The following is a 25,492-nucleotide window of genomic DNA, read 5'->3' as shown; positions in this document are numbered from 1 at the left end:
TAACCTATTTTTAAAAAATACCTAATTAAGCATTAGAGAGCATATATAGCAATATTTGATGGACTAAACTGTAAGTGAAAATACTATATAGAAGGTATGCATCATCACGGTCTTTGCATGTGTTCACGTGTAAGCAAAGAACTATGAGTGGAATGGCTTTACTCTCAGAGTAGTGCAAAAGGATTTGCACTGCAATTTGATAAAATACAAATCCCAGTATTTCAAATTTCTACTTTTCAATTCATTTATGTCAGGGTCAGTGAAAACATGAGGAATAAGTGCAGAAGTTATATAATTTTTTAGTTCAATCATGGATACATTATATTATGCCTGATTTATAGATGAAATTAATAGTCTGCAATCCTAAGCCAATGATATTCCCATTACTGTATATAAATAATAGAGATAGAGTATTTGTAGTCCTTGGATAGAGAGATGTTTAAAGCTTCTCTTGTTTATCTCTTTTCTTTTAGAAACTTATGACCTTATTAGTGGGTATAGAACTGGACTCAGCTCAATTTGAGGACAGAACCAGTCCATTTCTGCCAGAATAATTATCATCACATTTTCTCAAAATCCAATTTAGATCATAATTACATCTTATATTTTTAATATTTTCTGTATACCAATATGTGCTCAATAATTTGAATGAATTTTCTTTTCATTAATCATCATAAAATGGGTAAGGTTTTTATCCATATTTTATAGATGGAGAAATAGGTTTGGAGAGGGAGAATAACCTTCCGAAAGCTCATACACAGATGATGTAAAGAAGTAATGTCTTAAACCCAAGTATTCTTAAGGGCAGATCTTTAAACACAAAGTAATAAGTATCTGCTTAATAAAAAGAGAAATGTGCTTGGGCAAGAAAATTCCTGTTATGGTGAGAGAGGAAAGTGGAATCGTAGCTGGAAGGGCATTTAGTGATGATTGCCATTTCCAGTTTTGAGATGAGCACTCCCAGATAAGCTGTGAAGGATCATGCTCTACAGCTTACGTATGAGTTTAGCCTCAAGCTAAGACAGTTCAGATATCTCAGCAAAGACAGAGTGTGACTGAATACACCTTTAACTTTCCAAATATATTACTAAGCATCACCACATTTAAAGAAATACCCAGAGTCTTAATATTTCAGACACTCTTGTGTCTTTAAATCCCAGTGTATGTCTTTGAACCCCAACGTATATTCAAAGAGAACCTCTGAACCCCAGTGTATGTCAAAACACAGTGAGGATTCCCTGATGGGAATGCTCAGTCAACCACTTACACCCTAATGCCATTTAGCCCAGTCATTCTTATTATCTCATGATACCAGCATGTCAGGAAACAAAATTTTTCTTCGTAATTTTCAAATAATACATTTGAACAAGGGTACAAGTGAAAGAGCCTTGAAAAAATGGGAAGTTGGACTATGATGTGTTAAAAGTTTGCTTTGGAAAAATAGCTCCAGCAAAATTATCAGGGCTGCAGGAGTGGAGGGGAAGTCTATGCATTCATTTGAAAGTATGATTATATGTGATCACCTAATTTTCACCTAGTGCGTATTTACCATTTATCAATGTCGCCTACACTAAGTCATTTCAATGTGAGCTATAGATATTATTTTATGAACACATATGCTACTAAGTGTATATATTACAATTTATATATACAGTTTGATTCAGGAGAGAGAACTTCCAGTGTCAGAAAGTTTGTGAAGTTTTCTTGCAGTAGACATTCAGATTGTTTTCAGTTATGTGGCAGACATAGACCTGCTGTTATTAAACGCATTGAAGCTTTGCTTCCAGGAAGGGTAATCCTCTTAGTGGTTACCTCTCTGAGTCAGAATTTGAATGTGCTTCTCTTGGAAAATGAAATTAATAAAGAAAAATATTATTTTTCTCTCTTTTTTTTAGCTTCTCTCTCCCCCTTCATAACTCTTCCAACTAGCACTCATACTTCAGGAAGATAAATCTTTGGCCAAAGAATAAATAAGCAGCTGTTATTTGGCATATTGTTTTATGATTTATAGATGTACATTTGTAATGTTAAATATTTATAGCATTTATACAACAGGATACATTTTCCCATCCATTTTATTTTTTGCCTAAATTCCAAGAGGAGCCTCCACATTAAATCTCTACTTCAGAAAGAAACAACTACTCCAAAAATATGCTGACCATTTACCCTTTTGTTTGCATTCTATTCGGTGGCTTACATAAATATGCAAGATTTACGGAGAGAGGGAAAACAAAGTGCTTGACGTTCTCCTTCGTCCTCCCAGCATTCCTTCTGGGACCAGAACACGCTTGCTCCACACTCCATTACTATGGACCACTGGTGCCCAAAAAGGATGTTAGTGAGGTAGGTAGGTCACATAAAACCGTCAGAGTGTGGTTACAAGGGGGCCCAGAACAGAACTGTTACTACTTAGACATGTCACAAGTTGAAGGGTTTTGAGGAAGAAGAGGGGGATATTTCTCTCTGGATCAACTCTCCAAAGACATTCTTAGACAAGTTTTCTAGAAAAATGAAAAATACCATTCCACATTTCCTCTATTTATTTATTTACTTACTTATTGTCTTTTTGTCTTTTTAGGGCCACACCCGTGGCATATGGAGGTTCCCAGGCTAAGGGTTTAATCGGAGCTGCAGCCACCAGCCTACGCCAGAGCCACAGCAACATAGGATCCGAACCATGTCTGTGACCTACACCACATCTCATGGCAACGCCGGATCCTCAACCCGCTAAGCGAGGCCAGGGATCAAACCTGCAACCTCATGGTTCCTCGTCGGATTTGTTAACCACTGAGCCACGACGGGAACTCCCCATTCCATATTTCTTAATGAGATAGAGTTGATGTACAACATTATGTAAGTTATAGGTGTACAACCTAGTGATTCACAATTTTTAAAGCTTTACTCCATTTATATTTATTATAAAATATTCTCTATCTCCTCTATGTTGTACAATAGATCCTTGTAGCTTATTTATTTTATACGTAATAGTTGTATCTCTTACTCTCCTACCCCTGCTTTGCTCCTCCCACTTCCTTTTCCCCACTGGTAACCATGAGTGTGTTCTCTATATCTGTGGGTCTGATACCTTTTTGTCATATATACTAGTTTGTTTTTTGTTTTTTAGATTCCACATAGAAGTGAAATCATACAATATTTGTCTTTTCTCTGTCTGACTTAATTCACTTATTATAATACCCTCCAAGTCCATCCATGTTGCTATAAATGGTAAAATTCCATTCTTTTTTTTTCTTTTTTTTTTTTTGGTGGCTAAGTATTTAGTATTTTAAAAAGCCTTTTCTATTGGTAGTATCCTTCATTTCTGGAAATCTATTGAAATTGTCATGTCCGTTTATATGCATGTCAATTTCCAAACGCCAGAAAAATTATTTGTTCTTCAGCAAAAATGATGGTCTTATTTCACTAACTGGTCCTCTCACCAAAAGCATCTGTAGGCTGTCCTTTTATTGCTCTTTACCGCTCCATTTTCCCATAGTGAGTGTTTTCTCTCACACCTTCTCATTATCATACTAAGGAATATAAATCATCTCTGTATCAACCACCATTTCCCGAAACGCATTCCAACAAAAGGCAGTGTGTCATGGAAATTTGATGAATTAAAATTCCATTTCAAAAAGGATTAGGAATCCACTTCAAACATGTTTAGGAAAACTCTGGGTTAAAGAAAGTTTAGAAGGTTTCTTTCTTCCTTTCTCTCTCCCTCCCCTCCTCTCTCTCTCCTTCCCTTTTTTCTTTTTCTTTTTTTTTCCTTTATGGCCACACTTGTGGCATATGGAAGTTCCTGGGCCAGGGATTGAATCCAAGCCACAGCCTGCGACCTACACTGCAGCTGTGGTAATGCCAGATCCTTTAAGCCACGGTGCTGGGTAGGGATCAAACCCATACCTTCACTGGGATCCGAGCCCCTGTAGTGGGATTCTTAACCCACTGCACCATAGTGGGAACTCTGCAGGTTTCTGTATGTAGGACTTCTTGGAGCCTTGCATTATTTTGTCCATTACAAAGCTCCAAAAAGGAAATACCATAAATATTTTTTTTCCTTTCTTCAGAAAAATGTTGGCAGGGCATTCTAAAGTCTCAGTCCAGGAAAGCATTGGGTCTTACAGCTCAGCTGAATACTCTTAAACTAACTTTCAATCTTGATTAAGGTGTAGTCAAAGAGTTATAGCATGTATTTCCCTCTTATACTTGGTGGTAGTACAGACAACCAGAAGTTTTGCTTTTTTTGTTTGTTTGTTTTAATGTTTCTTCCTAGCTTTCAGTGTCTAATTCACAAAATTTCAATAGGCAGTGTCCTAAAAATTCTGTTATCACCCCAGCCACTCATGGAATGAGATTAGCATTATACATTATAAAAAATTACGAATGTTAACATGAAGGAATGCTTTAGAATATGCGTGAGCACTTGGCATGAATGAGTCAAATAAAAATCATTTTATTACCTATTGAATTGAACCAGATTCCCAGTTATTTTGAGGGTAATTTTTTTGTTTGTTTGTTTTAATTTTTAAATTGAAGTATAGTTGACTTAGAGTATCATAGTAATTTCAGGTGTACAGCACAGTGATTCAATATTTTTATAGATTATACTCCATTAAAGTTATAGCAGGATACTGGCTATAAATCTCTCTGCTATACAATATATCCTTGATGATTATTTATATAATATATAAATATGTATATAAGTATATATATTTATATAAGTGCATTTGAGGGTCACATTTTTTATGGCAGGTGATCTCTTGCAAAAAAGGAGGAAATTATTAATACCCACAAGCCTTGAGTACGTGGCCCAAGTCAGGCAGCCAAAAGCCAAAGAGGATCTATTCAGAGCTGTTATGGGTACTCTGGATAATAGAAAGCATTCTCTCTCCTGCTATTTCTTACAGAACAACAGCATCCAAATAGAGACAGATGAGTGCTCGGTGTTAGGCAGATACTGGTATTTGGCAGATAAGCACCAATATCTGTTAACAAAATCTATTAATTTTTTTTTTTTCAATTTGGTCATTCAGTTGGTTGTTTTGTTAAATTACTTAAAACAATTGACTTAACTCATGACTTCATTAAAGAGTTTTTCTTGATCAAATTGACCAAATTAACAGGGTACTTTATTTTCAGACTGAAGAACCAAATAGGGACCAATGCCATCAGACACAAAACAGTTAAAACATTCATTAAACAAGTTCCTGCTTGTAGTGCAACCATGAAGGCCTTGTATGTGTTAGATTATTACAACTGCTAGTCTATTTGGGGGACATTGAGAAGCATGGGATCTCTAGGAGGGGAATCAGAGTTCAAGAAATTCAAATGCTTTATTGACAGGTGACAGACACAGATGACTTTCTTGAACTTAGTTGAAAGTTATATAAGAGTAACAATGCCCTCCTTAAATAATTTGCTAACTTATTTTAAGGGACTATCAGGTGAACAGAATTGGATGAATCCTACCTCTTCATCCATGGCATTTTTTATTGGGCCATGGTTGGTACTATTTTTGTGTTTGACAGTTTGTTTTACTAAGACATTAAAGACTTGTGAACCCACCACTCTACACAGAAGCTAAACATTAGAAAGCACTTATTTCCATGAGGTCATCTTTCATCCATCCTACTTTCTCACTCCAAGTCTTAGAAATATATTAGCACAAATGTTTTCTTAGATATGACACATGCACAGCTTACATGTAGCATGTGTTTATGGAGCACATGTTATCTTCTCTTTCGAAGAGATACCTTGTCGTGTCTTAATACAACCACATGAGAAGGTTATATCCAAGTCCTATCAGTTAACTTGTCCTTCTTAGTCTCTATGTTCAGCAGTGACCACTGGCAGCCAGTATTGACATCATCTTTGAGAGAATACTACACAGCTGGCAAACAACCTATATAAAGTATTAGCTCTAACATCACATTGTAAATCAACTACACGTCAATAAAAATTAAAATATACAAAATTAATTAGTTCTCAGTGTTCTCTACTAATTTGATCTAGACCGCAGGGAGGAGTTTGTGTGTCAGAACGAGAATTTTATTCCAATCCTATATTTTTTCTGTGACTTGGAATCTGAGGTACCTCTTTACTCTCATTGAAATCAACTGGGCTAATACAGCTCCTGTACAGAATCATAGAACATAAGCAGAGCTCTAGTCCTTCTTTCATTAAGTGGATCTCAATGGTATATGATAAGGCATCTAATTTGATTTTCATCTGTCCAGATGTGAAGAATGATGTGCTAAGCCAAAAGCAATTTGGGCCACTGTTTCTCTTCTGTTCTGAAATCTTTATGTAATTCTGGAAAAACTTGTACAGAAGCCCAAAATATGTTTTCAAAACGAAAACAAATGCTTATCCTTGCTCCCCCTGCAGCTGTCTTTTCTGGGATTGTGTTGTTCTATCTCTTTGATTATAGGCTTTTAAAAATCCAGGGAAAGAGTCTAGTTGGGGAGTAACCACCTTGAAGGATCTGATTTCTGGAATTCAGACAATTGATCAACCTCTCTTTTACACGTATTATTTCGTGCTAAGATATTTTGCAGGTCCAAGAAAACCACAAGCATTTGTCTTAGTGGAAATGAGAGGAGGTGTATCTGAGTTGATGAAAAGAAATATGGATTATGAACTATTTTTAATCTCGGTTTTATTATTCTCCAGTCCCTGTAATTAGAACAAGTCTAACAAAGCATTGCTTAGTAGTTGTCTTTAAGTGACTTTTCTTAGTTAATAGCTAATAATGATTTGTAATTAAGAAATAATTTAAATGTAAATAGATTCTTCTGCACTGCCTATCAATGCTTGAAAACAATTTGTTCTCTTAAATAGCCTAGAAATTACCCAGGCAGTCTTGATGTTACTGTTAATTTTCTTGGGAAAAAAAATTCTACATAAAAAGTACAAAGGAGGGAGTTCCCATCGTGGCTCAGTGGTTAACAAATCCGACTAGGAACCATGAGGTTTCGGATTCGATCCCAGGCTTCGCTCAGTGAGTTAAGGATCCTCCGTTGCCATGAGCTGTGGTGTAGATCACAGATGCGGCTCTGATCCTACATTGCTGTGGCTGTGGCTGTGGCCGGTGGCTAAAGCTCCAATAAGACCCCCAGCCTGCGAACCTCCATATGCCGCAGGTTCGGCCCTAGAAAAGACAAAAAAAGACCAAAAAAAAAAGAAGAAGTACAAAGGATATTCAGCTATATGTCTACCTGAATAGTGTCACATTTCTAAGTAGTAGAAGTTTATGAGGCACTCCTGGATATTGGTGTTGCAGTCAATACAGGAAAAGAGAAATGTGTGCTGGAAAAGAATGTGGAAAGTGTCTCAATAAGTCACTGGATGCCTCAGAAAAGTACTTAAGCCTGGTAATGTCATCAATCTTCCTTTTAATTTCCTATGACAGGGCTCTCAAATTGGAGGATGAAGAAACCTAAGAAAGGAAAATGCATTAGGATATTATTAACATGGTTGAGAAAAATGAGAAAAGGGTCTGCACGGGAGTATTGAGATAGGAAAGGAAGATAGTAGTGATGGTAGTAGGCAAAGGTGGGGAAATTGATAAGATTTAAGAAAGGGGATGTCTTTGTGAGATGTCATGTGTGGAATTTAAAAGAGGAGAAGAGGTGGAAGGTAATCCCACGCTTTGGAACTGATTGCATCATTTGGCAAATGTTCACCAATTATCACAAAGGGGAAAATAAAGATTGCTCAGCCTTAAATTCATCATACACATGGGAAAAGAACTTAGCACATTTCATGCTAATGAATGGTTTACTTTATTAATTTTGTACACAAAAATCTGGACCTCGATGCACTCATATCATAGTTTGTATAAAAAAATGAAGATCTAACTTTTTTCTCCCAAATCTTTTCTTATTTTTGATATTCCTCTCACAAGACTAAAAAACTGCACTCATTGAATACAGATATTCTAAAGCCAGGTAGATTTAGTACTTCTGCATTTTGAGGAGGATGAGGACTACTTAGTCGCCAGGATTTGTGGGCAGAGTCAGGCTGGCAAACCTTCAGGTCCCATGAACACAGGCATGCCTATAAAAGGTTTTGATTCAGCTTAAGTGACTAAAATGCATTTTCACTCCTGGTACCCTCTTTCCTTAGTGAATTTCTTCTCAACAGTCTATACTCAAAAGCAATACCATTGGGATTTTATATCTGCAAACCTTCCTACCAAAAGAAACTGAATATCTCCTCATCACCATTTTGATGAGGCACTTGGTATACCTCATACCTTGGTATACCTTGGCATACCAGTTACAACAGGTATCACACGTATAGTTCTATAGTGGCTTATAATAACTTTTTTGAAAGAGTAATACATTTATAAGATGTATGCATTTCAAGGACTGTCCTTCTCATCTCTTCATCTCTATTTAACATCCAAACAAACACTCTCTTGCCATTCCTGTGCTCAGTCATTATAACTATTTCTTGTTGGTCCCTTCCAATGTTTATTTCTGAATTTAAAAGCAAATTCAAATATATTCTTATTTTTTCTTCATCCCTCTCACTACTGGGAGATAGCATACTTTCAGTATACACTCTTCTGTTTCTTACATCTTCACTTAATTTTACCAGAAGATAATTCTGTATCAGCCTATAGAGATTTCTCGTTTTTATTTTCAACTATAATCTATTTATGGAATGCACTATCATTTATTTAACTTGTCAGCTATGGATGAATATTAAGTTCCAGTTTTTTGCTGTTATAGATGGTGCTCCAAAAATTGCTTTGTATATGTAATTTCACATTTGCAAAATCTGTATATTTTAATGTTGCTTAGATATTTAAACTGCCCTCCATTAGGTTTGTAAGAATTTTCATTTTTATCAGAAACATATGGAAGTCCCTGATTCTGTGTCTTTGTCAACAAAATAAGTTATTTAACTTCTATACTTTTGCTAATTTGATATGTGAAAACTGGTATCCCTATCCACATTTATTTTATTAATTTAACATCTCATTTCTTTTTCTTCTTTTTTCGGCTTTTTTTTTTTTTTTTTGGTTTTTGGGGGGGTTTTTGGCTGTGCCCATGGCATGTGGAAGTTCCCAGGCCAGGGATTGAACTTGTGCAATGGTAGCCCAAACTGCTGCAAGGATAATGTAGATCCTTAATCCACTGTACCACAAGGGAACTCTGATCTTTTTTTTTCTTAATGTCTTTTTCTATATATTTCATTCAGTTTTCTATTGGACTTTTGGTCTTTTGCTTTTAAATTTCTAGGCACTTTTGATACATTAAGAAGAAGAACTGAGTTTTGTCTGTGATGTGGGCTGCAAAACTTTTACTAGTTTATCTTTGTTATTGTTATTTACTATACTGATAGGTTGGGTTATTTTCTTGCTGCTGTTTTCCATCTAGAAGGTTTTTTTTTTAAATATCAATATTTAAATAGTAAAATCTATCAATCTTTCCTTGGTGTTTGTGAATCCTTAGTCATAATTTGAAGGTTTTTTCCACTAGATTTACAATTAGTTGTTCCTTGTTTTCTTTACTGACTTTATTGCCTCAATTTTTTTTCTTTTAAACATTTGATTCATTGGGAATTCGTCCAAGTGTAAATATGGGTTATAAATCTAGTCATCACCCATTTTTTATAAGTTTATCTTTCCTTCCTTTTCCACAATAATTTTAAATGTTTTGTAGTTTATACAAAATTGACCTCAAGTCATCAGTGTATATTTCTGGACTGTCTGTTTCATTGGTTTGTCTATCCACGCATCATTACCATAGTGTTTTAACTATTAATGTTTTGTATTATATTTTAATATCTGGTAAGGCTAATCTCTACTTCTCAGTGTTTCTCTTTCTTTCTCCTTTTTTCTTATTGATTCCCTGAACTTCTAAAACTTTTCATAAATGTACTGGCTAATAAAAAACCAAAAAAAAAAAAGACCCACCATTTTTAAAAAAACCTTGGTATATTTTACTGGAATCACATTAATTTCACAAATAAATTTACCGAGATCTTACATATTTTTTACCATGTTGCATCTGCAAAACTAGAACACAGTGTGTCTCCTGATTTTCAAGTCTCTTGTGCTCTTTGTATAGGTCTTCAATACTTTTTTCAACTTATTTATAAGGATTTTATCTTTTATTGCTATTATAAATAGGATCTATTTTGCATTATAGCATTTAGCAAATGCCAATTGTGTATATAAACTACTGATTTTTTTTTAAATTGAAGTTTTGGTGGCTTTCAATATTAGTTTCAGATGTACAACATAGTGATTCAATATCTTTTATAGATTATGAAATGATCACCATTATGAGTCTAGTTACCATCTGTCAGCATACATATAAATTAATACAATATTATTGACTATATTCTTTATGGTGTACATTACATCCCATGACTTACTTATTTTATAACTGGAAGTTTGTGTCTCTTAATCCTCTTCTACTATTTCACCCATCTCCCTTCCTCCTCCCCTAATTTGTTCTCTGTATCTATGAGTTTGCTTCTATTATGCTTATTCTTTTGTTTTTTATATTCCACATAACAGTGAAATATATCTTTGATTTATTTCACTTAGCATAATACCTTCTAGGATCATCTATGTTATCACAAATGGCAAGATTTCATTCTTCTTATGGCTGAGTAATATTCCTGTGTGTGTGTGTGTGTGTGTGTGTGTGTGTGTGTGTACCAAATCTTTATCCATTCACCTGTCAAAGAACACTTATGTTGCTTCTATATACTGACCATTGTAAATAATATTGCAATGAATTTTGGGATGCATGTATTTTTTTGAATTAGTGTTTCTGTTTTCTTTGCATAAATATTAACTATTGATTTATAAACTGTGTATTCTCATTTATTAATTCTACTCCTATAGCTTTATTATCACAGTAATATTTCAAACAGCCTGAAGGTTAGTACCTCCAAAACAAGGCTGAGTATTAGTGCTGATACTGGTAGTTTGTCTTAGTCTTGACTTCAGTTTGTATAGGTGTAATGTTTTCTTTTAAGTATAAACCTGGCTTTTAAGGCTGATACAGACATTAACATGTTAAATCATGTGTTTTGAAGCCAAAAAAAAATGTTTTCCTCAAATTTTTCAAAAATTTTTTCAGCATATACAGAAATACTCATGATTTTTTTCTTAGATCTATTAATATGATTTTAAAAAGTTTGGAAGCTTTACTTCTTTTCCTATTTTCTGGACCAGTTTAAATGGCACTGGCATCATTTGCTCTTAAAAGTTTTGGTAGAATTCAAAATGAAACCATTCTGCCCGAGGATGTTTGAGAAGCTAGCTTCTCTACCTTCTATGGAAATCTTCTATGGAAATTGCTCTGTTTATAACTTCTGAGACTGTATCCCATTTTAATACGGTATTTATGTAATTGTAAAGGTTTTTTTAAAAAGTTGGCTCAAGATTATTTCTTAAATGTCTTCAGATCTGATGGTTATTTCTACACAAAAATTTTTACGTGGTTGATTGGCATGTTTCCGACTCCTCTCCCACCCCTTCCCCCCATCACCATCTGTTTATTCTTTAACTAGTTTAGCTGAGGGTGTATTTTTTTTTCAAAAATTAACATTTTTATTCTACTAATTTTCTGTTTTCTAACTTATTTATATCTGCTTTTAACTATTTCTTTTGTCTTCTTTTATTTTCTCATTTATCATTTTTTTTCTTGAATGGTTGATTCAGATTCGTATTATTTGTAATTGGTTCATCCAATGCTATACATTTTCTTTTGAGTGTAGTTTTTGGCTGTATATGTTCTTACAGGCAATATATTCATTATTGATATTTTGTAAAAATTGTGCACACCCAGCTTGACTAGCCTTTCACTCAAGTACTGTTTTTTATTTTTATTTTTTTATTTTTGTCTTTTTTTTTGTCTTTTCTAGGACCACACCCATGGCATATGGAAGTTCCCAGGCTAGGGGTCTAATGGGAGCTGTTGCCACTGGCCTTTGCCAGAGCCACAGCAATGACAGATCCAAGCCACATCTGCGAGCTACACCACAGCTCATGGCAATGCTGGATCCTTAACCCACTGAGCAAGGCCAGGGATCGAACCCTCAACCTCATGGTTCCTAGTCAGATTTGTTTCCGCTGAGCCACGATGGGAACTCCCAAGTATTGTTTAAAGAAGAATGTTTAAATTTCCTCATGATAATTAATTGTTATAATGTTCTGTTATTAAATTTTAGTTTTATTGCTTTGCAACTAGAGAATGTTATTGTCATGAATTGAATGTTTGTATTCAAAACTGATATGTTGAAGTCCTAATTCTGAAGGTGATGGTGTTTGGAGGTACAGTCTTTAAGAGATATTCAGGTTTAGATGACATCATGAGGGTGATGTCCGCATGATGGGACCTATAATATGAGACTAGAGAGATTATTCTCTCTCTTTCTCTTTCTATCTCTCTCTGTCCACCATTTGAGGACACAGAGAGAAGAAACCTCTCTGAAGAGTGTTCTCACCAGAAGCCTAATTAGCTGGCACCTTAATCTTGAACCACCCAGCCTCCAGAATTGTGAGAAATAAATGCTTATTTCTTAAGCTACCCACTCTACGGTGCTTTCTTATAATAGCTCTCAATGACTACGACAGTTGTCTTCCATAATTTTTGAAATGTATTAAGATTTCCCATGTGGCATAATGTACTGCAAATTTTTATAATGGTTCCACAGGAACATGAATATGCATTCTCTATTTCAGATTGCAGAATTTAATAAAACAATCATGGGAACCATATTAATTATATGATAAAAATCCTTTATACTTTTACCTGTCTACTTAATCTGGCATATACTAAGAAATGAATTAAGATTTCCTACTTGTCGTGTGTTTCTGTCTCTTTTTCCTTCCATCTTCTATTTTCTGCCTCATGGCCTTGGACACTATGTATTCTCATTAATTCTAGTAATCTGCTTGTATATATTTTTTTAACATATAGTCAAGTTACTGACTTATAAAACATTTTCTTTCTTTCTAACACTCATTTTTTTTTCTCTTATGTCCTTCACTGGTTATGCCCTAAAAAAAAAGAGGTGGCTCTGGATTTTATTGTGCCTTTGTCATGACTTTAAAGGGAATGTTCTCACCATTTCCCATTATTATGAATCATATGTACTACAGCTGTTGGGTGAGTCCTATATCAGATTAAATAATTTTTATTCTTATCCTAGTTTAATATATTTTTTAACCCCCAAAATTGTTTTATATTTTATTAAACATCTTTTTCTGCTTGCATTGGTCTAATCATTTTTTTTCTTAAATCTGAATATATATGTAAGATGTTGATATCAAAATAGATGTACAGATCCATATCCACCCTTACATTCTATATTTCCTTTTTAAAAAACTTCCCCATCCTGTTTCACCATAGTCATTTTTGATTGATGGAATTATATCATTTGCTTGCTTTTTTCTATACTATTTCTTACCTCATGGATTTCTACTTCTTAACTCTTCCCTTATTTTTCCTAGAGAAGTGTCTTAATATACTCCTTATAAAAGGATATGTGAGGAATCATTACATATCTAAGAATGCATTCACTGTCACATGTGACTAACATTTTGGCTGGGTATAGAATTTTAACTTGAAAGTAATTTTCCCTCAGTGCATTAAGGTGACACCCTTGCCTCAACATCTACTCTCTGCCATATTACCAAGTTGCCAATGACACTCACTTCTTCAGCCAGCTTTATTCTCATTCCTTTCTTGATGCATTTCTTTTCTCTTTTAAATCCAGAAACTTTACAGAGATGTTAATCTTGAGTATTTTACTTTTCTATGTTATGTTTATATTTTGATACTATTATTTAAAGCATGCAATTTTTGTGAGTTTGTTCAAGTTGAAATTCTGTTTTCAGTGTTCTGTTCTCATATTTTATAGATCATACAAGATGGGTTTTTGTACTCCAAGACTCTCAATTACCATTTTTGCCATTTTAAATATGATAGAACTGATGTCAGAAAATTCAAGTAATTTGCCCAAATTCAAACAGAGCAAACCACAGAGCTAGGATCTATCTTCAAGCAGACTGAAGCTTGAACAAAACAAGACAAGGGTGATCACATGTCCACCATTACACTGACAGTTCCTTAGGGGATAGAACTGTGTCTTACTCATTTCAAATCTGTTCATTCCATGACTTCTTTCATCTGTCCCAACTTCATGGCCCTAAGGCAACATCAAAGTAAATAAATCCCTCATCATTTGGGGATCCCCAAACTCCATCAACCTTCTATATTTCATTATCCTGAGCTCCCTTGAACACCTATGGCCTATAAAGTTCTTATATTCTTGGCTCCAGATTTAGGCTTGCTTGCATTTGTCCCTATTCGTTGTTGAGAAACCGTCACCAGGAGAAGTTCTCTAGTGATTATTAGACACTCTCATTGATATCTATATAGACATTTGAATTAAGAGATAGGTCTCTCCAGTAACACTTTAGTGCTTCAAATATAGGAGACTGTGAATGAACTTGTATTAAATTAAAATATGGAAGGGCCATAAATAAAGAGGGAAAGAAAAGACATATTATTATAAAACAGTTCTAAAGCTTTTCAGTACCTTCATCCTCCAGATTAGAATATACTTAACTACGTAAAATAATATTTACAAAAGCATGTTGCATAAAATAGGAGTCTTCAGTGATGTTAAACAATAAAAATTCAAGTATTTGGCTAAAAAGATGTATAAGATTTGTTGAAGGGTATCTGGCTTTTTTATCATTTATTTCATTCATTTTTATATTAATCTTTGTATTTCCATTTCTCCTGGATTTTCTGATTTCCCTTTTCTACTATTTGGCAGGTTATTTTCCTACCTTTCATTCTGACATATGATGGATTTACAAATTCAAGGGCAAATAAAGGAGCTTACATCTTTACCAACTTCCAGAATCTTGAATTTTGGTTTTATGTAGTTAATTGCTGCCTTGCGTCAAACGGTTTTCTCACTTCTATTGGCATTATTTTTTTTAAATTTATATTTAACAAGGTAGACTTCACAAGTTAAGTGGATGTCATTAACCTAAAATCTGAACTGACTTTTAAATGCAAGTCATTCCTATCAAATTAGTGTTCGCTACAGATCCAGTAGATAGCTGTCAACACAATGGAACCTAAGCATCAATTTTAAGCAATTTATTTTTTAAGTTTATAATATTAGTTTGATTGTGATTATACATCCCACATTTATATAATTTTGTGTCAATTACTAAGGAGCTAGGTGAATTTTGTATATTAGCACATTTTAATCATCTTAATTAACATTTAATTTATATTCTTTTCTCCATCTTTTTCCATCTATAGAATATATTTCTTTGAGTTCGTCACAAAGAATTTAAGCAATTCTCCTGCCAATTAAATGATGTTTTATTTTTCTAAGTGAAATGACCACCGGGGAAATGGGCCCTAGAGGTTAAAGTCCTGTTTATTAATAAAACGTGCTTTCTTGAATTCACAGACATATGGAACTGCCTCACGAATTTTTCCTTACACCATGGCTCATAGTCTTTTTGAAAATGCTCTGAGATGTCAAAGCCTAGTTTTAAAGTTGTTGAAGATTCTAATGAAGGAGACTTTTATTCTGCATTTCTCTTGCAAAGCCTACCTATCCAGATTCACGATCCACCAAATGTATGTAGAGAATCATTTGCAAAATAGTCAAAAGGATATGTAGATCTTTTTATACTTTTTCTACTACAAATAAAACAGGATATTGAAATAAAAGTTAAAATATTATAGTGAAAAGTCGTATGAGTACTGACAAAATATATCAGGTGCCCTTTTGACTCTTACATTCCTTGTTCTCATTTTTCACTTGTACTCATTTCCCTGGGCAACATATTTGGAATGATTCTGCTTGAATAATAATTCTATAGTAACTTATCTTTCATTATATTATCTTGATGTACAAATTCAATCTTTTTTGGTTTCCATGAACAAAGAGAAAATAGATAACCAGAGGTTAGTAGTAGAAAGTTAGTGTTATATAAAATGAGGACCTATAAAAGGTCAGTAAAATGTTTACTGATATTGTTTACATGATATGCAGATATCAATCTTGATGTCATAATCAAACATGGAACTTATGTACATGCATAGTGACAAAGCACTTCAGAATACTTGAGATAAGTTCATTGGGAGAATTTCCAATTATATTTTTTGCAACAAATATTCATTGATTATTTATTAAATACAGCATTTTTCTCATGGGGTAAATTGGGATGACCATATGTATTGTGGAATCAGCTCAAATCCACTCGAAGTTCATCTTATTTACCCACTTTTTTATATTTAGCAGATCCACAAACAGATTACATAAGTTGGCTAAGTTCTCTCAACTAGCAAGGGATAGAGAAAGAATTTAAATGAGGTTTATGAGGTGACCAAGACTATGAGTTTTATGTTAATACTGTGAATATGACTCTCTGGGGATACAAAGGGCTATGATAAGATCATACAGCACTATTCACGAAAACATACTAAATGGTCCTTTATTCTTTTTTTTTTTTTTTAATTTTATGGCCACACTCATGGCATAAGGAAGTTCCTGGGCCAGGGCTGCAGCAACACCAGATCTTTAACCTACTGCTCCAGGCCAGGATTGAAACTGTACCTCCACAGTGACTTGAACTGCTGCAGTTGGATTCTTAGCCCACTGCACCATGGTGGGAACTGTAATTGTCCTTTATTTTTAACCCGTTACTCTATACATCTAGGCAACCAGGTCGAAGTTCTCAGATCAACTGCCAAAAAGTGGTCATAGTTTCATTTAATATAGCATAATTTCACTCTTCATCTCGAGAAACTAATAACTAATATTAGTGTCCTTATTTGATGGACAATCTGAAGCTATCTAAAATATCTTCTTTCTGCTCCCATTTCCCTCATCAACTTAATCTAACTGACATAGTAAAAGTAAAAATAAAATTTTATGTTAAATCTCCTGGTAAACAGTCTGCATGAGATCTTTCTAATATTGGTATTATTTTTGTGTTTTGGGGAAGCTAATATTTATTCTTTTTATGAGGCTTTACTAGTGCTAATTTCATAGCAAAGAACATTCTAGTTATTGGGACTACCATGGTCATTTAGGTAAGTTCCTGCTTTAGTACAGTTCATTTTAGCTAACAGAAAGATTAGACAATGGTCTGGCTGCCAAAAAAATAAATACCTTGGGATATTTTCTCAGCATCCATTAGTAATTAATAAAGGTTTCACTTCTTATTAGATATATTTTTGAGGACTAGCAAAAAGATATCTAACAGAATGATTAGGAGATTTAAATTTATTTAAAGTAATCTATTCATCAAACTATCACTCTATATTGTTAAAATCAGGGGAAATCTCTATGTTTCATCCTGAAAATATGCATAAAACAGTTTTTCGTAATTTATGTAAATAAAAATATCTACAATGCACCAGACTTTTGGCTTAAAAATAGGGCAAATGTTTCAGATAGCAGAAAAGTTGTGATTCTCATGAAAGTTGATGACAAATCTGGGCACTAATAAACCTTTTTCTTGAAAAAAAAAAAGTTCTAGGGCAGAATTTCCCACAGCAATAATTGTGACCATCTGGAATCCCATGCCTAGAATTTAAATGAGGTCAAATATTTTCCTTTTTTTCACATGAATCATTTGACCACTCGAGATAAATGTACTTGCTCTAAGAACAGAAAGAAAAAAAAAACTGGAACAAGGTAAAATATTTCCATTTAAACATATAGAGATGAAACCTATTGGGAGATCAGATGAGTGGCATCTTAATCTTTAGAGGAAGCTGCGACTTGTATCAAGTAGAAGCATAAGTCAAGAAACAGAAATGCAGGCATTTCAAAAGAAGACACAGAATAAAAATATTATCCAACACAGGTAAGGAAAAAGTCTAGAAAAACAAGGGCTCCTAGCAGGTCTAAGTCTACATGCACTGAGTGAGAAAGATGTGTCCTGAAAAAAAGTTTGCATATCGTACTTATAGGTGAAAGTGTATTAAAGAAACTAAATGCTATAAAACCAAAGTTAGGTTGCTATGGGCTCTGATAACATAAACATGGGAGTATTTGAGGAGGGGAAATTAGACATTTTGAAAATTTAAAAAATAAACAAATATAAAATGCTATATTAATACAAAATTTATATATATTTTAAAATTATTTTTTGGTCTTTTTGTCTTTTCCAAGGCCGCACCCATGGCATATGGAGGTTCCCAGGCTAGGGGGTGAATTGGAGCTGTAGCCGCCAGCCTATGCCACAGCTATAGCAATGCCAGATCGGAGTTGCGTCTGCGACCTACACCACAGCTCACTCACAGCAATGCCAGATCCTTAACCCACTGATCAAGGCCAGGGATCAAACCCGCAACTTCATGGTTCCTAGCTGGATTCATTAACCACTGAGCCACGACGGGAACTCCTATATTGTAGTCACAATTAATTCAATTCCTTGGATATTACTGAAACACTATCACATGGTGAAAACGCCAAGGAATTTTGGTGAAGGTAAAAGTGGTATGACTTGGCTCTTGTGAATTCCACAGAGAATAAAAATTTATTAAATTTCAAAACATGATGAATTTCATATTCCAAAGATACAGTTTCTAGCTCTATCTGGTTTTATTTTTAACTGGATATGTGGTGGTAAAATTCCACATTTCTGAGTTTCCCTTTTTTTAACTGTAAAATTGGGAAAATAATAGTTTTGCTTTTATTAAATTCTTGTGGAGCTTAAATTAGAAAAATGAGTTGAAAATTCTTTCTAATCTAGAGACTATTTTTGCAAAATATTTGATTTTCTTATATTGGCTTTTGAAATAATATACTACATGGCAGTTTAGTTTAACATTTCAATAAGTATTTGTTGATACCTCTCATGTGTCTTGCCCTCTGCTAAGCACTAGAGATATAATAAAGAATAAGTGTACCTGGCATTTATCTGAAGAAAACTTTAATTTGAAAAGATACATGCACCCCAATGTTCACTGCAGCACTATTTACAGTAGCCAAGACATGGAAGTAACTTAAATGTCCATCAACAGTGAATGGATAAATAAGATATGGTGTGTGTGTGTGTATGAATACTACTCAGCCACAAAAAGAATGCCATTTGCAGCAGCATGAATGGACCTAGAGATTATCTTTTTTTTTCTCTTTTTGCCTTTTCTAGGGCCGCTCACGTGGCAAATGGAGGTTCCCAGGCTAGGGGTCCAGTCGGAGCTGTTGTCACCGGCCTGCACCAGAGCCAAAGCAATGCAGGATCTGAGCCGTTTCTGAGACCTACACCACAGCTCACGGCAACGCCGGATCCTTAACCCATTGAGCGAGGCCGGGGATCGAACCTGCAAGTTCATGGTTCCTAGTCAGATTCATTAACCACTGAGCCACAGTGGGAACTCCAAGATTATCATATTAAGTGAATTAAGATAGTGGAAGACAAATATCATATGATATCACATATGTGGAGTCTAAAAAATGATATAAATGAACATATTTGCAAAGCAGAGACTCACAGATGTAGAAAACAAATTTACAGTTACCAAAGGGGAAGGGAGAGACAAATTTGGAGTTTGGGATTAATCTATATATATTACCATATATAAAATAGAGGAGTTCCCATTGTGACTCAGCACTAATGAACCCAAATAGTAGCCATAAGGATGTGGATTCAATGCCTGGCTGTGCTCAGTGCATTAAGGATCTGGTGTTGCTGTGAGCTGTGGTGTAGGTCGCAGAAGCAGCTCCAATCTGGTGTTGATGTGGCTGTGGCACAGACCAGCAGCTATGGATCAGATTCAATCCCAAGCCTGGGAACTTCCATACGACATGGGTGCAGCCCTAAAAAGACAAAAAAAATAAAAAAATAAAATAAGTAAATATAAGGATGTACTATATAGCACAAGGAACTATACACAATGTTTTATAATAATCTATAATGAAAAAGTATCTTAAAAACTATATATATAATATCACTTTGAAGCACACTTGAAACAATTGTAAATTAACTATATTTCAATCAAAAAGGATAAATATGTACCCCATCTATGAGAGATTTTTGAGCCTGATTTTAATGTGATTTGAAAATGAGTTAGATGTTTCCACAAGCTCTTCTAGAAACACACTGAGAGATGTTTACACCACAACACAGGACCCAGAATTCCTATAGGAAATTGCACTTCAGTTGAATTTTAAAGAACAGAGAGGGATTGCCATTTGAGGAATAGGGAATGACATTTCAGGAAAACAAAAGGATATGAGAAATCTCATGTAAATGAGTAACATCTTGGTATGTGTTTGAGAGAGAAAATAGAAGTAGTTGCCATGATTGGATCATCACATGTTAGGTGGTATTCCTAATTAGGGAAGAACGGTGCTGGTGGAAATGGCTTTAGATAAATGATTTTACAGGTGCACCTTTACAGTTGGCAGCATGAACAACAGGAAAGAGGAAACCAAAAAGATGGAACCGCATGCACCACATCTGTAGTTCCCAACCCCAAATAAAACACACACTTCGAATATGTTGAAAAACAGCAGCTCTGCTTTTCTCTGACTTACATATTGGGCTTCCATGTAAGAACTTAGTCATACCAAGTGCTCTACAGTTCCATGGCGAAAGATACAATACAGGGACCTAAAGTGACTACTGACTGTTTTATTTAAGAATAGACTTACTGTAGCATTAAATCAGAAGTCCTGATGAAGAAGCAAATCTTAGAAGATGATAGTGATTATTATTATGGACATTTTAAGTATAAGATGTTCCTGGAATGCCCAAGAGGATTTTACAGCAGACTGTAAGATTTGTAATCTAAAACTCAAAGGGTAGATCAGAAATAAAGTAGAGTGTTGAGAGTTGCCAGCATCAAGTAGAAGATAATGAGTACAATATAAACACCTCACAGCAGGGAGTTGAATGAGAAAGGCAATGGACTAAAAGAAGAAAACTTGCAAAACATAGTATTCAAAGGATAGGCACAAGGAGGTTCTAAGAATAGCTGAAGGAACTGTTGAAGGTATACAGAAGAATCAGAGGAGCATAGTATATCTGAGGTCAAAAAGGAATTTCAAGATACAAGTGGTCAGCAATATCAAAGTAAATATGATAAGAAATATATGAATCGGAGAGCATGTGTTAGATTTCATGACATGAAGTCCATTGGGCAAATGTAATTTTAAAAAAATTTTTTTTATAGCTGCACCCATGGCATATGGAAGTTCCCAGGCCAGGGACTGAATCAGAGCCACAGCTGTGACCTACACAGCAGCCTCAGTAATGAGAGATCTTTTAAATCCACTGCTCAGGCTGTGGATTGAAGCCTTGCCTTCACATTAACCCAAGCCACTAGAGTCAGATTCTTAATCCACTGCACCACAGTGAGAACTCCTGGCTCAAGTTAATTTAATATTGTGATATGAAGGCTAAATTGTGGTATGCTAAAAAGTAGATGAAAAGCAGACCATTAAAAATAAACAAAACCAAATTCCATGTTGCTTATCATAGATTCAAATAAAATGTAAGAATGCTGAAACAAGTGAAAGGAGAATCAAACACATATAAACTAACTTAAAAGAAGCCAGTGTAGAAATACTAATGTCAGACAAAATTGACTTTAAGGATAAAAAAATTGTTTCAGGCAAAGAGAATAATAATAAAAGGCTTAAATTAAGAAATATAGTAATTCTAAAGTTATGTACAATGTAACATAGGTAAAGATACATAAAACAAAAACAGAGTTGTAAAGAATTGAATTGAAATTCATAATTGAAATATACATGGAGGATTATAAAATTGTTTCACATATTGGACCATAAGGAGGGGTCAATAATAATTAAGGATTGAAATCAAATGATTATGCTTTCTGATACAGTGGAATTTAGTTACAAATAAATGGCCTAAAGATAATTTTTAAATCCCAAATACTTGAAAATTATACAATATACTTTTGAATAAGCCATGTACCAATGGAGTCATAATGTAAATTAGAAGGTTTTTTTTTTTCATTTCTTTTTCATTTTTGGCATATGGAGTTCCTGGGCCAGAGATCAGATCCAAGCCACAGCTGAAACCTAAGGAATGTATGTCCTTGCTCTGCAGAGACTGCAATCCCATTGCTCCACAGTGGGAATTCCAAAATTAGGAATTATTTTGATCTGAATGTTAATGAACACTAAAAATGGAGGTAGCTAAAGCAGTGATTATAGGAAAAAAAGACATAGCCTTAAATTCATGTAATAAAATGAAGAGTGGCAGAAAAATCAAATTAATATCTGCCAAAAGATTAGGAAAAAATGTCCAATTAAACCCAAAAAATAGGAGAGAAGAAATATAAAATGATAGAGATTAATAAAATAGTTTTTTTAAATATAAAGGAGATAAACAACCAGGCATTAAGTTGTTCAAAAAAATTAATTAAAATTGGTAAAGTCTTGGTGTGACAGGTGTGTATGTAGGTGTGTGTGTGTGTTTGTGTGTGTGTACACAGGCATGCATATGTGAGAGAGAATGCATAAATGACGAATGTCAGATTAAAGTGACATCACTAGAAAACCTACAATTTTTAAAACATCATAATAAGATATAATGGAAAATTCCATGTCAATAAATTTTAAAATTTACGATGAAACAGGAAAGTTCTTTTCCTTCTGGATCTTTGGAATGCATTAGCAATGAGATCCTGCTGTGTAGCACTGGGAACTGTTTAGTCACTTATGATGGAACATGATAATGTGAGAAAATAGAATACATATATGTATGTGTAATTGGGTTACCATGCTGTACAGTAGAAAAAAAATTGTATTGGGGAAATAACAATTAAAAAAATTAAAAATAAATAAAAAATAAAAATCACAAAAAAGAAAAGGTAAAAAAAAGTTCGTAAAAAAGCAACTTAGCAAACTGCCCCCAAAAGAAACAGGAAACTCAAATAACTATTAATTTTTTTGGATCTTCATTTAAAACATTTTCCAAATGAAAACTCTAGGCACAGAAAGTTTTTTCAATAAATTCTAGTTAATATTTATATAAAAAATTAATACTAAATCTGCAAAAACTCTCCCCCAAAATACAAAAAAGAGACAACTTTTCTCATTTTACTTTGAGTACAGCATAGTCTTTAAACCAAAACCTGACAATGATACTATAGGAAGGAGATTATGGAAAATCTAATTAAGCAACATAAATGAAGTAATCATATGCAAAATATTAACAAGTAAAATTCAGCAATATATTTAAAAGGATAATACATTATAATAAATGTGGGCTTATTTCTGAAATGCAAAGATGATCTGAAACTTAAAAAACAATGAGTATAGTTTATCAATCTGAAACAAAGGAGAAGAATCACATTATCATCTTAATAGATGCAGAAAAAAGTGATCTGTTAAGAATTAACAACCATGGTAGAACTTTTAGCAAACTTGGACTATCAGTACTGAACATTGTCAAGGATGTGATGGAATATAAATTCTTACAGCGTGAAGAAGTATCAATTGGCAAAACTGCTTCAAATAACATCTTGAAGTTTCTACGAAATTGGATAAAGTGAGAAAAATAACATGTAAATAAATATATGTATGACTGGGACACTTTGCTGTATAGGAGAAATTGACAGAAGCTGTAAATCAACTATAATGGAAAAAATAAAAATCACTAAAAAAATAAAAGAAACCTATCCTATCTAAAGTTTACCCACAAAAATCCTATGAAAAAAGGCTTACCAACAGTAAAATATTTACATTTTTATCCCCGAGATTGGAAATGATACAAGGATGCCCAGTTACACCTATTCAATATTGTCTACTCAATTCTAAAGCATGGAAAGTAGCAATTATACTATATTTATTTGCAGATGATATGGTTGTATTAGTGAAAGATTTTAAAAACTTCACAGATAAGTTATAATAATTAATAATTCTAGTTATTAATAAGAGTTTAGCAAACCTGCTGGATACAAACTCATCATAAAATTCCATTGGTTTTCTATATACCAGCAACAAGCAAATTCCTAAAAAGCTAACTCAAAAATGGTATGATTTACACAAGTACTGAAATTATCACATACATATAAATATGTATCTATATGTAAATTTATGTGTAATACATATAAATATATCTAATAAAATAGTTAAAAGACTTCTGTGCAGAAAACTAAGACTTATTGAAGGAATTAATGAATATTATAAATAAGTGGAAATAGGCTTTTCTCATGAATTGGAACACTTAATATTGTAACAATTGCCATTTATTTACAGATTGAGTTAAAGATTCAGTGTAATCCCAATAAAAATTCTACGAAATATTTTTAATGCATGAAAATTGGCAAAGAATTCTAAAATTTGTACTACAATTCAATGTGCCAAGAATATCTCAGATATTCTTGAAGAAGAACCATGTGAGAAAATATTTTCAACAAGACACAAAGATTTTTGGTATAATGTTATACCAATGATAGAGTGTGATATTGACACAGGATAAATAGAAAAATGAAACCAGAACAGTTATTCTAGAGAAAAGTCAAAGATACAAGTAAACCTTTAATTTATGACAACATTATCATTTTATATCATTGGGGATTTTATGCTGCTGGGCAAAACGAATATCCATATTTTAAAAGGTGAATCTTGATCTATACCTCACATAAAAGTCAAGTTCACATGGACCAAAGATCTAAATATGAAAGGTAAAAATGAAGCTTCCTTCCAGAAGGCAAAAGACAGCAAGATTTCAGCTCTGGGCTCTACTATTTTCATTTGCGGATGAAGAAATAATTAAGTGCATCTGATTGGACCTTAAAGAAACTATTATGAGATTTGTGCAAGTTATCTTAAGAAAACTTTATAAGTGACCATATAATTTGAAACTATCATCACAATGATCACTTGAATTCACTAAGTCATCATAGCCAACTACATTTTATTTTTTAATAATTTTGTTCCAGGGTAGATTTATTAAGATGTTAGTTAGAAAGTGGTATTCTTAGTTGGTTTCTATTGAGCGATTTAATGACAAAATCACATGGTTTTTGAGGTTTAGAGATTTTTCCACTCCTAGAGCTTGCACAGCATTTAATTGGCACTTAATATAGAATGTATCAAAAATTAAGTAGGCATTAATTAGGAACAGAAAATGTGAACTAGCCTTAAAAAGTTAATTATCAAATTGGTATAGCTATCTGTCAGCAGACTCCCATAACCATCCTGTTAAAGCGGTTTCATTTTTTAAAATGTAATATGTTTCTCAGGATGTGATTACACATACAATATATGGTTGTAATTTTGAGTTAATTGCATAGTAGCTAGATTAACTTTTACATCATTACACTTTAATCAGTGTTTTTCATGATTAATGTTCAGTTACGTTTAAAGCTTCCAAGCTCTTTCTTTCATTGTCTTCAGCTCCTCCCTTCTTATCCAGGCGCTGCCTGAACACATCACTACATTAAAGCTCTCTGAGGACAAACTTCTGCATTTTCTCACTTTAGGT

The sequence above is a fragment of the Phacochoerus africanus genome, chromosome 9 (genome assembly GCF_016906955.1).
Source record: "Phacochoerus africanus isolate WHEZ1 chromosome 9, ROS_Pafr_v1, whole genome shotgun sequence".
NCBI lineage: Eukaryota > Metazoa > Chordata > Mammalia > Artiodactyla > Suidae > Phacochoerus > Phacochoerus africanus.
Note: the sequence above shows the minus strand (reverse complement) of the source record.